Genomic DNA, 15627 nt, shown 5'->3' with positions numbered 1-15627 from the left:
ATCAATTTGTCAACACCAGTGGTCGGACCAGAGAACGAATACTAGAATAAGAATCCGCCTACAGTAGTCAGATCCTGATTTAGCGTAGAGACGTGTATCAGCATTCACTTTCAAAAAATACAAACAGGTACACAATCACAACAACTGAAAGAAGGTTCATGACAATGTAAAATAGCTATCGGAAACAGTAAGTAATTTTGCATGTTACCTGGTCAGTTTTATTATATTCGCTCCCTCCGTTTCCTTCTTCAAACCGTGCGACAAGTCTCGTTTTGAAAATTAACGCGCATGCGTAATAGCTTAAACCTAATTTTGTCAACAAATGTGTGAAACGCTGACTAGGTTGCAAGCATTCTGTGCTATTGTAGTTCTTTATTTAGATAATACTTTATAGATTTGAACAAATAAAATATCTTTATTTTAAAAAGCTCCATTCAAGAGTAATTTTTTTCAATCGAGGTACGTGCATGAAAGTCTTAGATCTACAAGCTTCAAGTTCAAGTCAAATGTTTGCTGTGTTTGTCGCGAGACTACTTTTACCAGTGAAATGTCTAGAGATGTAGATCTATAGTTGGTGCAAAAAGAGGAAAGCCGGTCAAACGATGGAGGGATGAATTAGATGACTACTGGAAGTCTTGGAAGAAGAAACCTTGGCCAAACTGGAAATCTGAAGCTCTGGATAGGAAACAATGGAAAAAGCATGCTGAGGCCTTTGTCCAACAGTGGAACACTATAGGCTCTAAATGATGAATGATGAGTTGGTGCAATGTCACAAGTAACAGGCATAGAGGTGCTGTCTGAGAACACGGTTATTAAGAAGGACTCGAAGTAAGAAGGGGGGCAAGCAGAGAGCAGCAGCAACAGTGAAAATTCTGTGCAATTGTGTTAGTTGAGACATGATCATCTTCTCCACTTATCAAATTGCGCGATTTTGCTCTTGTTCTCACCATTTCTCTACTTCTATGTTCTCACGCTGACCATTCTGTGAATTCAGTAGTAAAACGATATGAATGTTTTTTTTTTTTTTTTTTTTTTTTTTTTGCTGTCATACATGTAGATAAATAATTATATAGGTTATCTAATTAATTATTGTTTATATCATTTGTATTATTTTTGTAGTGTCCAAAGGTGGCAAATGTGACATTATATAATTTTAGTTCAATATATTATTATTATTATTATTATTATTATTATTATTATTATTGTAATATGTTCTTTGTTAAACTGTTACGGTGCATATGTTACTGTACATCAACTTGGCTGTTATGTAAAATAATTTTTTTAACTATGCATTTATAGTTTTAGATTGAGCAAAATTGTGCAGTCATGCAGCAGCTAGGACTGCATTTAGACATGCAATATGACGCTATTTTGAAGATTGTAAAATAGATATCAACAATGAAGTATAGCAGGGTCGGATTTCTTATTCAAATATTCTTAATTTATTCTGTGAACAAAGAATAAGTGTTTATTCAGATGTTGTTTCAATCAATAAAGAATGAAATTTAGGGGTTAAGAACTCTTCGAGATCTTCATTTTGACAAGAAAAGTCCCATAGAACAGATTTCCCTTTAAATTTTATATTTTCACTAAGTGTCCAGTCTGGATATACCAAATTTAATTTTTATTCTTTACTTGCAAGTGGTCATATACATAAATTGTTGTACTTCATACTCTTTGATGTTCGTGCAGAATTAGTACAGATGTGCATATATGACTCTCGGGTTTTGATTCTGACATTAGTACAGATTAATACATGGTTTTAATTATAATTAATGAAATCTGCATTTTACAGCCGCAGGCATGATTCTTTACAAATTATCATCCTCTTAAGAAATTGTCTACTGCCTTTAAGTGAGCTAGAAGCAAGGTTTCATTTACACCCCACATGTCTAATTATGTTGCTTGCATGCTGCATAGCACTTAGTATTAGCACTTTTTTATGAGTAATTGAAGACATTATCATAATGATATGGTATGTGCCTTTGTGATAGCCTCATATTGGTTTCAAACATACATTTCGTATAACACAGCTTATGTCAAAAATGAGTAATTGCAACAGTTTAGTGCGTGCTTGTGTATTTGTGTATACCGATATATTAATTACACTACTATAGTAAGTAAATGGTGGGTTTTTCTAAAAGACAAATACAAATCTGGGTGACATTTTTTTTCACTACTGATATATGTTTGAGATGCCTGTGTTTCCATGGTAAATGTTTCTTTCAATCTTAATTCATGTATTATTCAGAAACAGGATAACTAATCCATACATTAGATCCTAAACTAGTACAGTACATACCATAGGCATAATTTAAATTAAAACAGAATGACCTTTCATGAAGAACTGAGTAACATCCAATGTTGGAACCCAGGGGACACTGCTAGTGTAGCAGGAGTCCTCCCCTATAGCTTGTGATGTGTCCCCCCCCCCCCCCCCCCCCCCCCCCCCCCCCCCCCCCCCCCCCGTCCACAAAAAGGACAACCATATAACAAGGGACACAAGACAAAATCAAATATTAATTTTTCATCTATGTACCATCCATAAAGTTGCATTGTCAAGCTGTTTCATATTTTCTGTGTGACGAGAAGTATATATTTTTGTCCTTGCATGACTCTCTCTGCACCCTATCTGGATTTCCCAGTGACATAATCCTCAGAATTATGGTATTTATGTGTGATTGATGTCACAGTGTCACATCTTGTTTTACCATACCCTTGAAAGACAAGCCAGTTACTATAGCTAGATTATATATTTTTTATTACATTAAGAAGGCTATATAAATAATTTCTTTCTCTCGATCAGTAATTTCAGACTGCATTTTTTTTTCTGTGTGGCAACAGAAAGGTGAAATGCATGCATTGAAGGATGACAAACTCTGGCTACTGAGATGGCGACAAGGTCAAATTTTGATGGAAATTATGTTTGACATGTTTTTGGTCTAGACTTCCAATTTTTCCTTTTAATATGAATGTCATTTGATCATGAGCTGCTTCATTTCACTAATGACCATTACTGTGTGACACTTATAAAATTTCAGCACCGTGTGATATTGCTTGACTTATCAAATTGAGTCTTAGGCTGTGTTCAGAATATAAGTTTTCGTACTAGTAGGATTGATCTATCTCAGCAAGGATTCTCGTTAAGGTGCAGTCAATGTAATCAGCTAAATTAATTGTTTGACATGTCCCCTCGCAAAGCAACATGAACAACATCATGGACCACAAAGTTTTTTCGATTTTACCCAAGTACTTAAAGTTAGGAGCAGTCAATATAAGTACCTGAGTATCATACAATTGCTGCAATGAAACCCACTTTGCTGTTAATATTTTCTTTTTTCTTTTTTTTTTTTTTCAAAAAAAAATTTGAACATTGTATATGAAAGTTCAATTATTCTGAAGGCTTGAACATAGAAATGCAGCCTTACTTGTAACATTTTTTGAAGTTTTTCCACAGCCTCTGGTATGTCTCAGATGGATATGTAATGAACATATAATGCCACAATTATCTAGTCTTTTTGTCAATAACAGCAATCAATACCACCCTTGCACATGCTTCTTGTCTCACCTACCGCAATTAAAGCTATTCAAACAGTATTCCATTATGAAATATTTACCACAAAGTGCAATTCAAACCTTGGAATATCTCTCATTTATGCTCTCTTTATACCTTAATGGGAGAGTTTCATGTAAGATTTCCCTGTAATTATGCTTTTAAGAGGTGTATCTCTTCTTTGCTCAAGTGTTCTAACTGCTAGCCAATCTCTTCTGCCTATAATATCAAGAATTCTTTTTTTCAGAGAATACCTCGCAGTCTTACATTGCCAATTCATTATTTTTTATAGGAGACCTACATGTGTATTATATGCCAATTTAGAATCAGTACTTAGATATTCATAATTGTGATGCATTTATATGTATTCCTATGCAATATTTTTTACTAAGTACAAAAACAACATTTGTGATTTAGTATGTCTTTTTTTCTTTTTGTACTTTTCAATTTTAGTCTTCAAAATGTGAGGCATAATTTATTTCTGAAGCTGAAAAGAAGATCAGAATTGCTGTAGACCGACACTTCCTGCTATGGATTACCTTTTAAAGATATAGAAAATTAACTGTCTTGTTTAATTTATATTTTCAGTAATTTCAATCACTTTTATATTTTAATATGAAACCTTGAAGTTATTTTGGGAATGTGAAATGATTTAGGCATATTATAACTTTGTAAAGAATGATACAAGAAGACTGTATGCTACTACTGCGAGTCAGATCTAGGCTACAGATTTGCCATGAAATAATGATATTAATAATATCTATGTCTAGGATTGCCGACTCATTAGTGAAATGGAAATGGTGTTTTACTAGGGCATTGGAGAGCCTTGTAATTTTCTAGACGAAAAGGTAGTGTTGTAATTTGGTTTGGTAAGTATCGAAGTGATTGCATTCAATAGGTTTTCTTTTTTTTCTCCCGTGTTGCTTTGATTCAAGTGCTGTACATCCAGCGAGAGTGATATTTGTACATGTGGCAAACTCTTGTTCCATTTTACAGCCCACATTTTACACAACATTCATAAAATTTTTTAATTTTAAAAGTGAAAACTTAAAAGTGAGTAAATAAGCCCTTCAAGTTTAATTTAATAAAGCCATGCAGCTTTAATGACTTCATCTTTTTCTGTTGATTTGCTATGCATTTATGTTTGTCATCTGGTCAGCATTGAAGAGTTAACAACATATATGATAAAAACCTGCAGGAGAAAATGAAATAGTTACATGTACATGTATAAACCTACTTTTTTATTTAAAAATTGGCATGGCAAATATTATCTTTTCATCAGTATTTAATATAAAAAATACTTTGTTTTGGTTTAGAAGGCATGTTTTAAAATCAGTTGGAGAACAACTAGTTCGGAAGACAAGGCCAATGTGTCTTTGTGTGGTCCCATTGATGATGTAAAATTTGAAAATTAGCTTAATTTTGGCTTTCACAAATGTTTCTTGTTGTGTTTTCAAGAGGTTAGCCATCTGGGTCATGTTAAATTTTCATTACAGCAAAAAAAAAAAAAAAAAAAAAAACTGATCATTTTCACACTCTGCACACATGCATTTTGTCCTGACCATAGGGGAAGTAAACAGAAGTGCACTTTTTTCAGCTGAATACAATCAAGGATATCAACTTTCCATCCCTACAAAATTTACACAAAAAGGGCCAATTAAGAAAGATATTTGAAGTGAAATAAAAAAAATCAAGCACTTGTGTTGGTGCTTTTAAAAACAAAAGAGTGAAAAAAGATAAAAAGCAATGTATATTGATCTCTGCAAGGAAAGGGACTTTATTTGACAAAGAGTATTTTATACCAACCAATTTTTATTGTGTTTAAAATGGAGAAACCTGCACAAAGGCACACATAGTTGATCAGTTTTCAGATATTCCTCGTTTTGATATTGGTTTGTTGCTATGGTAACCAGGTGGTAATATGCGACATATTGGAATCCATTACCCTAGATGTTTGTCACCTTTCCTGTCATAGAGGGATGAGGGAAGTACCAAAAATAGAACCTTGTCTGAGAGAGAAGATCCGTGATTACTGCATACCCACTTGCCTACAGTGACATTTCACTGTATCATTCAGTAAAACTAAGCATCAAGGACATTGAATACAAATAAACATATGTATATGGCCACTTCCGTTTGCTTTTCATAAAAATGAAAATTTCTTTCTAGTTAAACGTGAGTTTTTATTGTGTGGAAAATGTAGTGAATTGTCTTTGTAGCACCTGTATAATAGGAAGGAACAACAAGAGAAACTGTTTCTAAATTACAGATTTCAGGCAATACATTGGATTAAAGCATCAGAAAGATTACTTATTTTTCATGTGAAGTCAAAGATTTTAAGCATCAAGTACCATCTACAGTACTTCACACCATGTCTGACATTACTGATTATCTTGTGAGGGAATTAACCTAGTAAATAAAACTGAATATTGATATTAACTGTCACCAGATTAGATAAGTCATATCGGTATATTCCAGAATGCAGATCTTAAGAAAATATATCAAAGAAAAATAACTTTAACTTTCTAGTGCTTATGTATATACACACACACAGATATTGTCACAGATTGTTTGGTGGTCTCAACACAAATATAGATATGATGTTTGATAAAAGTTAGAAAACAGAACAGACTATATAATAGAGAATGCTGTTGTTTTGATCCCAGCGGCTAGAATGGTTTCGTTTTTTAAAGATATTTTGTCATATTTTCTGAACCTGAAAAAGCATGACATGCCAATCCTTTTCACATGTGGACATATATTCAATTTGTCACATCAGAAATGAAGTCTTGCGTGTAGGTGAATCAATGAGGCATGTATGAAATTGCTCCCAGACTACTTCTTAATCAGGATTTACACAGATAGAAGTTTTATGCTGCTTGATCACACCAAAGGGGAAAGGGGTGGGGAATAAGGCTCATGTTTCTTCATTACTTAAGGTCTTTAATTTCCATCCCTAAACTTATAAGGGGTGACTATGTAGTACTGAAAATATATTTATTTAAAAAGTGGTGACATTTTTCGTGGTAAAAAATAGAAATATTAACCTCAAGGATTTTGTGTCATTTTTAGTATAGGCTTATAGGAAGAAAAATGAATTGTGGTGCATGTTCATAGGCTGTGTCGCCACATGTGGAGGAGCATGAAAAGGTTATTCATGTTTACATAGATGTAAGTCATCTGCAGATAAGTGAAAGATATTGTAGAATCAATAAAAAGTAGATCTGCTAAAGGAATGTCTATGCTACATATAAAGGGTTGCATCCCAATTTATCAGTGAAAAGATATGTATATATATATATTTGGATGATTTGTCGTTTAGAAATTTTGTTGTTGTTTTTTTCAATGAGTGTTTATCCTCCAACAGTTATTGTTTGTATGACACAATTTCCACAGAATTGATTTTCAGGTTTTAGTGATTATTATTTAGCAACTGATTTACAATCTTTAATACCAAACATCCAACATGAGTGGCCTAACAAAACAGAAGAAATAAAACATTTTGTGAATGCTTTTTTCTTTCCTTCAAAAGCAACATGTTATGTCCTCATCTTTATCAGTGGAGAGGTATAAAGGCAGCAAGCTAGATACATCCTTTTTGTTCCAGAAGGACAAGAATCTATTTTTAATGTCCACAAATATGTGTATTTTATCCTTACTTCAAGTGGCTGTTATTATAGTTTTTTGCATGTTGAAAGAATATAAAGCCATTTACTTAAAAGCATATTGCGTGGAGTGGGAAAATGTTTTAAGCATGATATTTGTTTGTAGTCCCAAGTGCCGCACCTTTACTATCATCAGGGACATGGTCTCAAATGTATGATATGTGGATTGAAAGTAGATTACCTTCACTAAAAATGGAGTGATATTTTTTTTTCCTTTGGCTGTGGCTTTGGCAGGCCTTTACCTCATTCTGTCTGCCCCAGGAGAGTAATTGTAAAATGCCCTCAGATTCAACAACATAGCTTAAACTCCAAACAGCTTTCAGAGTAGGGGTTGAAACCAAAATCAAATTATGACATCACATCTGTCTGCTGTATTTCAGACAGCGCAAATCAAAAATCAGCGAGAGGAAATCCAAGACAAATGTTGAAAAAGCCCTTTAAATTAAGGAAAGTTCAACACCAGATCAGCTACACATTTATTTTCATTACACATTTTGTCCTGTACTGATGATCATGGGTAGTCTGTCATCTATCAATAAAAAGCCGTTTTCTGACAAGTTAGAAGTGTCCCTGGAGACCACTTGAGCTAAATCTAATTCTGATGACCAGAGATTGATGCAGAATTGCAATGGATCTATTGCATGCTATTTTTCTGGAATTTTTTTTTTCTGCTGAAGCAATGGATTCAATTTTCAATAATTTCCTAAATTGTATTTGAGGAGAAGTGACATAAAATGTGATGACAGTAAAGATGCATTGCAAAGATCGCAGCCTGAAGTAGAGGCATTGACAAACTACCACATTGGGCAAGATGATAGCTTTTTCCCTGAGGGCCATGTTGATACATGTGCACTATGATAAAAGATATCTAGAAAATCTAATTTCTCTTCTAATATGCTGTATTCAATCTATGCTTTTTTTAAGTGCTTTCCATGTTTAAGCTTGCTGTACTTTTTAGCAGTCAATTTCTGAAACCTTGGCATTACATCAAGTTAGAAGCTCAGTTCCTTAGTTGAAGTAATTTAGCATGAAAAAAAAACATTTAGCAAAAGAATTTATATTTTATGCTAATCACTGTACACTTAAATATATTCTCGAGTTTAAGTGAAGCATTTCACCAAGATTATAGAGTATCATTTCATATTAGCTTTTTGAAATAGTTAAAACTGGAAAATTATGTTATTGGAGAACTGTTAAAGAGTACTTTGGCATGAAGAAATTGTCAGTTATTCAACAGAATCTGACATGCAGACACAGCTAACAGCTTTTTAAGTTTAAGAAGTGGAAACAAAATCTTTCTACAAATTCCAAAGATTTGACCCTAGTTTCCCCCTAGGGACGGACTCTTAAGTTTTGAAACAATGACCAGTCATCAGATCTGCCATTGTGTCATGTTTACATGATTAAAAATATGCACCTTAAAAATGTATTTAGGTAACCAAAATCAATCTATTGATTCAGCAGTCAGTTTTTCTTCCTTGATTAAATTAAAGCAAAAGTACAGTATTCTCCTTTTTCTGACTTGGATATATTCATTCCAGTTGGGATTGGGAATACATTCAAAACCTAAAATCAAAACTTGTCTCAAAACGGTTGAACTTAACAAAAAGGATTTACATTGCCTGAGTCAGTCCTTAGAAAACTTATGGACTATTTGGCATTTTTAAGCTAGAAAAAGCAATAGTGTGCAAAAAATTTTTTTGTCCCTGAAACCAGACAGTGAGCCCTGAGAGGGATTCATATTGCATGGGTGTTTTCCTCTAGTTGTAGGTTTTCTAAGGGCAAAGTTTAAACATTTTCTTTGCATATATTCTAGGAAAAATCAAGTTATTTCATTAGCACATTCAGATTGCAAATGTAGAAATATAGAACACAACAACAGCAAGAAAAAAATGGCCGTGGAGTTATTTTTGGTTCAATTCAATCATCGAAAACACATGCAAAGGTTAATCAGATATGTTTATTCTCCAGTTAACTTTTGTACAGAGCCTGATTAAAACATTTAAAGAATTTTTTTCCTTTTTTCATTTTATGTCTGGAGACCAGAGTTCTTATTGAAACTAGATTGAGAAATGTTAAGCCTGAATGTGTTCCATAGCATGACAGCACCACTCCCAGCAGACCAAGTTTCATTTGAAGTATGATGTATTGTGACATCTTAATTGTTACAGTTTTTACGTATGAGCATTAATCGTTTAGTTACGTATCTTTTCTAGGAGGGGCATCAGGTATTTTTTTCTAAAATATTTTATCTTTTTCACTATTAAGGATGGAAGGGACAACCATTTAGGACCATTATTTCTCTTTTCACTGGCTAAAAATCAATTGTAATTTCAGTAGGATTTTGAGGTGAAGTTTTCAGTTTTCTCACATAATTGTTTAATTGGATTGCTGAATATTATAGACCTCCAGTTTGTTTCAGGGAGTGCTAGGTGGTCTGTTGTGCCTTTTTGTTGTAATGAGATTTCTGAGAATTTTATTGGCATTTTTGGCTTCTTTCATTATAGTAGATAAATACCTTTGTTTAGCAATTTAGTGTCTATATTAGGCAAGTAGCAATGTATTTAAATTTAAAGGAAGCCAAATTGGCTCAAGGCACGCCATAATATTTTGATCAGATTTTTGCTTTGTTTTTCAAAATGAAATATGTTAGTTTAATCTTATCCATATCTTTCAAACATTGTATCCAGATGCATTTTCTGGATCATTTTTATATGTAGACACATAGGTAAACAATTTTTTTGTATTTTTTAACACAATGAATTAAACATATAAACCCCCATTTAATAAATATTACTTTTTTTTTCAATACTCTGTACCTGGTGTTGACATGAAAATGCTGAAAAAATGTCAATAAAAAACTTACCTTCACTCCACTGACTTAAAATTTTCAGTTTTTGTGTTTAACGTCTGTATATGTGTCAGTTTCACTGTCTATGTTTTCTTGACTGACAGTCATCACAATCTCTTCATTTTATAATACTCTGGTGAAATCTAAAATCAGATTTTTATGTAAGTTGTAAAGTACTTATCAGTAACATACTTGATTTATTTTTCTTTTAAAAGAACTGTTACCTGTGCCATTTCGAGAGACATTTTCTCTGTCAAAAAGAAAAATTATACTTGCAATCAATTATTTTTGCTTCAAACCACATGTTTCATTCATTTGCATCTTAGTGTTTGTTTGTAATGAGTTACAGAGGATTTTACGTAACATATATAGTAAACATAAAATAAAGCAGTTTTAATTTTAAATTGCAGTGAACCCTGCCACCCCCCCACCCCCCCCCCCCCACCCCCACACACACAGGCACGAATGCATGCACACACACACATACACACACACGTGCTAACCCACTTGGCTCTCTTTTCGGGCATGTGTCTCACTTCCCATCCCCCAAGTGCTACTGTATTCTTCCCCTCCCCCCTCCTCTCCTCCCCCAGCATATACCCTTCATTCTCCCAGTGTTGTGCTATTTGGAAGACTTCCACCAACCATACCTCTGTACAAGGGGAAGCAACATTCTATATCTTTGGTTTTAAGCAAATAAAAACATCCCAGGGGACAGAATTCAACAAAATAGTATGAAAAAAATCCGGATAGGACCTTGTAAAGTGTGCATGGAGATTTTTCAGCCTCTCTCTGACCCTTTTGTCACCTTTTTCTCTTTCACAGAATATATCCTGTCCCACGTGATTTCCCAGAATGTAGATTAGTTCCACCGTATTGATTGTGTGCCTTTGGATAACCTAGTACCTGTTCTTTTGCAAGTCTCAGAGGTCCAAGATTGTCAAGTTCTGGATAATATTGTTTTTATGCTTTTTTTCTGTGGGACTTTCATGTATAACTTTTTATTAGTTTCATTATAGAGGATTATTGTATTGATTTTATGATGTTATTACATGCTTGAAGTTCTTGCAAAGAAACTGAGCACTGCAGAAGAAGGAAATAGAAAATTGTTCACATCAGTTTTGGAAAGTGCAAATTAAGTTAAAGTATGGTTATTAGAGGTTCAAAGTAGTTTGCCACTGATTATGTTGTCTATAATCACCATCTATCATATCTTTTTATTGCGCTGTCAGTTTAAAAAGGGAAGAGTTAAAATAATGTGCCATTGTGCTTAAATCTTTAAAAACTTGTTAGTTGAATTATTCTAGTTAGTTTTTTAAAACTGAAATTAGCATGATAACGGTTTGAGTCTTTTGTTCCTAAATTATCATAATAAAAAATGTATAATAAGGGAAGGAATAATTTCACTACTGCCTTGCTTAAGTTGCCTTTCTCGATGTCATGTGCCAGATTTTTTTTTCTTTCACTATGAATGGTGGAATGGAATGCATGGAACACCATGCCAGGAAACATCTGAGGATTGTTATGCAATCTTCATATTTTTTTGCTGTCTTTTTCTCTTTTTGTACTTCTAATCTGAGTAGATTAAGAACAGTGCAAAACAACGGCTGTCCTGAGGCAAGATTCAAAATCCAGTTACGCGAATTTTGCGTGCTCCATAAGAAACCAACTGACTTAGCAGTCTTGGCAGTCTCCATGACAAATTTCATACCTTTGCCAGACAGGTGTGTAATATAAAACTCATGCAAAATCTTGAACAATCACAGCTTTTCACAGTTATGTTGTTTTCCTTCCCAGCAAGGGTAGTGCTGATGTAAAAGGAGTGGAATTGGGCCTTGATTAAATCAGCAGTTTACTTTGGTGTTCTTTTATGTAATTTATGTGTGTTTCACATATTGTTAAATAGGTTGCACATTTCTTTTTGTTTTTGTAAAAGAGATCATATGAAGAAGGTCAAACAGCAATGCTGAAGATGTGTAAGAAATATAGAGTTCGCCAAAATAAAAACTGTTTTAATATTATTTTGCTTTTATGTAGTACAGAATTTTTAATAAAATCTTTTAAAATCTTTTTTATCATTTTTAATGAAATATGGTTTTTCTATTTATCATATCAGTAACACGCATTGGACTGTATAAGTTGTTCACAATTTATGATTTCAATAAAAATTTATTTGTGTCATTTATATTTAGGTACTCTGCACACCATTAGTTGTGATATGTTTTTCACTTTTGGACCATGTACTGCCTTTAGAAGCTCCATTTTGCAGTTTTATCCCTTCACATTTACAGTGCAATAAGACAATTTTAAGAATGGTAAATGTGATAAAATTTGTGCCCCCTTCAAGGCCTCTGTCAGATTCATAACTCATATTTTTCATATGTATATGATTTCCCTTTAGGGCCCCTGTCACATTTCCATCTCATATTATATGTATGATCTGCCCATGGTGTACCCTAGCTACACAACTGTGGTTAAGCAGTTGTTTTTTTTTATCACTCTCTCTCTCCCCCCCCCCCCCCCCCCCGGCCCCTGCCCAGTGGTGGCTCCTGTGGTCATATTCAATGCATGAGGCAAGGCATAGATTTGGTAATGAGGGACTAATCCTTGCATGACTTTCAAGACTAATCACAGTCTTATCCACAGGAAATGAAATATTCAATATTCCATGACTTCAGTCTCCCTGTTTTCTGTTTAATTAAGTCAGCAATTACCCTTGCCTGGATATTGGAAGGCTGACTTCCAAGTAATTGAATCTGGTGCATTTTCTTAGGTTTAAGAATCTGTGCGCAGTCAATACTTTTTTACCCATAGGGGAGACAGACCATGAAGTTACTGGAATGGAGTACCAAGACGAAGTCAGATATGATTCACTTAGGTAGCTTCCATTTCTTCCGTCATTACAAAATTTGTCTCATTCATATCACTGTATATTCTCTTGTTGCTTTTATGTGCATCTTATTTTTTCAGTTTGGATGATGACAAAATAATGTTTGTGTGTCTAATTGATGAACTTTTATAGTTTTTTCAGTAAAAAGTGTATAAAAATGGCCCATTAGATTCAATAAAAGAATATATAAACATGGCATATATGTGGTTAATGACAAAAAATTCAATGTCAATTAAAGGTGAGAACAAAGGATTTATAGGGTTGCTGATTAACAGATTAGCAGTGGATTAAGAGATTTGTTCATAATAAACAGGTGGGCAGTCTTGAGACTTCAGCATCAGGGAAGAAACTTAATGTGGTCCTTTCATAGCAAAAATAAGATTGATCAGTAACTCTTAACTTTGGAAAAGCAGAGCTTTAAGTAAATATTAGAATTACTACAGAATTAGTTCGATTGGACTCAGTGATGCAGTTATGAGCTTTTCCTTGTCTTAATTTGTCTTAATTCTTTTTATTTTCCTGTTTGCAAGCATGAACTAATTATTAAGTGGTAAGAATACTGTCACCTGCTCCAAAATAAAAAAACAATTAAGTGTTCACTGGGTTGAAGCTAAAAGAAGACAAATGTGATTAATTATGTAACAGGACTCATAAGTGGACACACAACTCAAGTAAAATTTGTCTATTACTTTTTTCACTAAAATATCCATTTTTTATATTAATTTCTTTGTCTATACCTGGGTTAGGCCTCTGTCATATTATATCAACAATGAACAATACAATAAAGAAAGTTACTAAAAATAATTTAAATTGTTGGAAATTTTATATGACACTTGTTTCCTCATTAAACCCCCTGCTTTCAATACAGTTCCCGTTAGTAATGGCAGCCCTTTTGTTAATCTTGTACTTCTTTAAGAACACCTTGTACAACACACTGATACTTCTCCAAGAATAATGATGTAGCATATATTGAATTGATTGGCAAAATGATATCATTAAGGATGCATTATTAATTGTCTGGGATTTCAATGTTCTCTCTGTCTAGCAGCCTGCAATCTTTAATATTTCTGATTAATTAAAGTGGGAGAGGATCCTGGTTGTTAAGATTACAAGCATGATTAATGAATTAATGATATAAAGGTATTGACAGCACTTCAGTTGAACTCTGTGTTTTTCTTTTACTGTTAATGGGTCTACAAATTAGAAACATTCGATCTGTTTCATTAATTAATTTAAAGAGTACTTTGGTGGCGGAAATCTGTCAAGTTTTCATAAAAATGTTGGTAGTTTAAAACACTTAGGTTTTGGGAATCATCAATTGGAAAGTTTGTGATATAAAATATATATAATATATATAATGTTTATTTTTGCATTTGAATAAGAGAAATATTTCTTCATGAGGTAGGGGACCATTAAAAATTAATTGGATGATAACAAAATTCCAAATACCCTCTGTAGGAGAATGGTAGTTTTTTGTCTAAGGTTATATCTTTTTATCATTTTCTTGCTTTTAATATAGATACAGAAATATTTAGGTGATGTCTGGCGATGCCATATGAAAAGCTAAAATGTTTTTGGCTATTGTGATAGGAAAGTATGGTATGAAAGAATGATCTGCTGTATACAAACATATAATTTTGCACAGGTTGCTAAGTGCATTGTTGTCATTTACGTTTTTCGTACAGGTGCTAATGTCGTCTCACTGATGTTGTTCAGTTCACCAGTGAGCACTAATAATGGCGACACGATACACACGTCTTCAAGTAGCCAGGATTTGAACTCTTCACCACTTTCATAGGTTTTCATTTACTTTGTGGTTTCATCTTCCAGTCGGTCTCATCTTCACACTCAAGTGACGACAAGAGGTGTATGATCTCCCTCTGGAAAATTACATCCTTTGTCATTAGATGTTGGGTTATGCAATTTCATCCTTCTCATTTTTCATTATAATAGTCTCGCTGAAGGTTATTCAAGGGAATATTATTTGTTATTTTACTTGTTATTGCAACTGCTGAACACTCCAAAGCAACAGGTGTTTTATTCAGAAAGATAAGATGATATTTTCCAGTTTTACTGACATAATATTTTATTATGTTTGTAAAAGACACACATTTCACATTAATTCCGACTTTATTAAAATTTATATATTGGAAAATATAACTTGCATAACATGTATTTGCAAGCTGGAGACCACCTCGCTTTCTCTGGTTAATTTTATGTGTACGTATAAGATCTATTAAGCTGACGAGGAGCAGTATATACTTGTTTAACATCTAGAGAGAGTGAGGATGGAGGTGTACTGAAGACAATTAAACACGGCAGCCACACTCTTAAACTAGTAACAGCGTCGCTTCGTGCATTTAACAGTATTTTCCCGAATCAAAGATAAATAGTGGTTGGAAATCATGCAAAATATCGTCTTTCGAAAAAAAGTGGCTACGCCCCTTTCTGACAGTGGTGAAATGTGCTGGCTATTATGTCACTTGACAGGGTCTGTACTTAGTGCAAGCACTGACCTACGACACGACTCCCCTTCTACCAATGTAAAACGTGATCGTGCCCTATGCAACTCGCTACCTGATGATTTTTCTAAAGATTATTAAATTTTAAATGTAAAAGGGTTCGTGAATTGTAAAAAGGTTTTCTATAACAGAAATAGAAGTGTTTT

This window comes from Lingula anatina, chromosome 2 (assembly GCF_051362555.1).
Source record: "Lingula anatina isolate TDL-2025a chromosome 2, LinAna3.0, whole genome shotgun sequence".
In the NCBI taxonomy this organism is placed as follows: Eukaryota; Metazoa; Brachiopoda; class Lingulata; order Lingulida; family Lingulidae; genus Lingula; species Lingula anatina.
This window is presented reverse-complemented; position numbering follows the sequence as displayed.